The following is a 2,269-nucleotide window of genomic DNA, read 5'->3' as shown; positions in this document are numbered from 1 at the left end:
TTTTTTTTCGATTTTTCTTCTCCCAGTCCGCCTGTCCGGCCCGAGTCCGGCGGAGTCTTGGTCCGCCGCTGACCAGGCCTGGTCCGGCGGACCAGGCTCTATTTTTTTTTCTTTTCCTTTTTTTTTTCTTCTTCGTTCCTTCCCGATCCTTCCCGCGTGTGTCGATCTTCGTGCCTCTCCTCGGCATTGTACTCTTTATTTTTGGTGATTTCATGACATCTCTATTTAATTATTTATTTTTAAATAATTAAATATTAAATCGGGATTCGGGGTATTACATTGTAGAAGAAGAGATTCAAAATGGGGATGAAGAAAATGATTTTTGTAGAAGGTCATCATATGAACAACCTGCTGAATACATCAGTGATGAGGATAATGCCAATAAAGATGATGTTTATCCTCGGACACCAGAAAATACAGCAGATGAGTGGGAGTCTTTTGAAAAGCCTAACTTAGGCGGTCTGAAAAAAAGATTATCTGTTGAAGGAGAGGATCATATAAGCTTTGGTAAGACATTCAACAATGTTGAGGAATTTAAAGATGTTGTTTTCCAATACATGTTGAGTACTAAATATAACGTTAGAATATCGAGATCGGAGAAGACGAAGTATGTTGTTGTGTGTGGTACGAAGACTTGTCCGTGGCGAGTGTATTGTTCAGTAGATGGCCGTTTTAATAAATGGCTGATAAAAACATATAACCCGGATCACAACCACACGAAAGATGGATATGCATCACTATTGACGATGAGGCACATCGCAGCCATGTTTACCGAAATGCTCAGAAGACAACCTTCATACCCTGCTGCTCAGATGCAATATGATTTGCAAACAGCTTGTGAGATGACTGTGTCAATATCAAAGTGTTTCAAAGCTCGGCAGATTGCGTTAGGAGTGTTAATGGAGGATCAACGAGTTCAGTTTGCAAAGTTATGGTATTATGAAGCGGAGCTTAAGAGATCAAATCTCAACACAACTACTGAAATTGTGACAAAACTTGAGAAAGGTGTACTCGTTTTCGATCGATTTTATGTATGTTTCGAGGTTTTACGTGAGACTTGAAAGAAACATTGTCGTCCTGTGATCGGGTTAGATGGATGTTTTTTGAAATGGGAGCTTAAAGGAGAACTCCTTTCTGCTGTTGGAAGAGATGCGAACAACCGGATTTATCCTATAGCATGGGCAGTTGTACGCGTGGAGGATACCGATAGTTGGACTTGGTTTGTACGTAAATTACAAGCAGACTTGGACTTGGGGGAAGGACACAATATTACTATACTTTCAGATAAACAGAAGGTAAAGTTTGTGTTTATTTTATTTCATTATATGTAATATGTTGAACATGCATTATATTTTATTGGTTTTGTATTTGCTTTCAGGGTCTGTTAAATGCTATTGAGAATATACTTCCATTTGCTCATCACCGTATGTGTACTCGACACATATATGCCAATTGGAGGAAGTCATTCAAAGATTTGGAGCTCAAGAGATTGTTTTGGGCAGCTGCTAACAGTTTCCATGAGGGTGAGTTTCAAAAGCATATGGAAGCTGTAAAGAATTATAATCAGCTGGCATATGAGGCATTGATCCGTTCTAGGCCGAAACAATGGGCACGAGCGTTCTTTAGTCTTGACTCCAAGTGTGATGATGTAAACAACAATTTGTCGGAGAGTTTCAATGGGTCAATCAAAGAAGCACGTATGAGACCTATGATTGACATGCTGGAAAGTATCAGGCGACAAACAATGCAAAGAATTGCGAAGAGTAATCAGCCTTCTGTCCAATCTAACCAGAGTGGTCCTTCAACTTCACAACGTCTTCGTTATCGATCAACTCGACCTCTTGGAGGACCGCGTAACCGAAATACATCTTCCATGATATTTGTTACTCCATATATGGGTAGAGTATTTCAGGTTCCAAGGCCAGCTCCTCCATCAAACCCGGGAAACAAGTGAAATAGGTTTCGGATATTAGGAGTTTATATTTTGGTTCAGAATTCTGTATTGACTACTCTTTTTTGTTTCAGAATTCTGTATTGACTATTGTTTCAGAATTCTGTATCGGTAGTCTTTGGGTTTTTGGTTTAGAATTCTGAATCGGACCTCTTTGTGTTTTTGGTTTAGAATACTGTATCGGTTGTTTTTGGGTTGTTTTTTTTGTCTATCTGAATCTTTGGCATATCTATGTATTTTGTTTAGATTTCAGATTAATGAATTCACATGTTTGTGATTTCTATAATTTTTTTCTGACCAATCCCAACACAAAAAAAA

Source organism: Tarenaya hassleriana, unplaced genomic scaffold (genome assembly GCF_000463585.1).
Source record: "Tarenaya hassleriana unplaced genomic scaffold, ASM46358v1 Cleome6, whole genome shotgun sequence".
Taxonomy (NCBI): domain Eukaryota; kingdom Viridiplantae; phylum Streptophyta; class Magnoliopsida; order Brassicales; family Cleomaceae; genus Tarenaya; species Tarenaya hassleriana.
The sequence above is the reverse complement of the archived record's forward strand: the minus strand, read 5'-3'. Positions refer to the sequence as shown.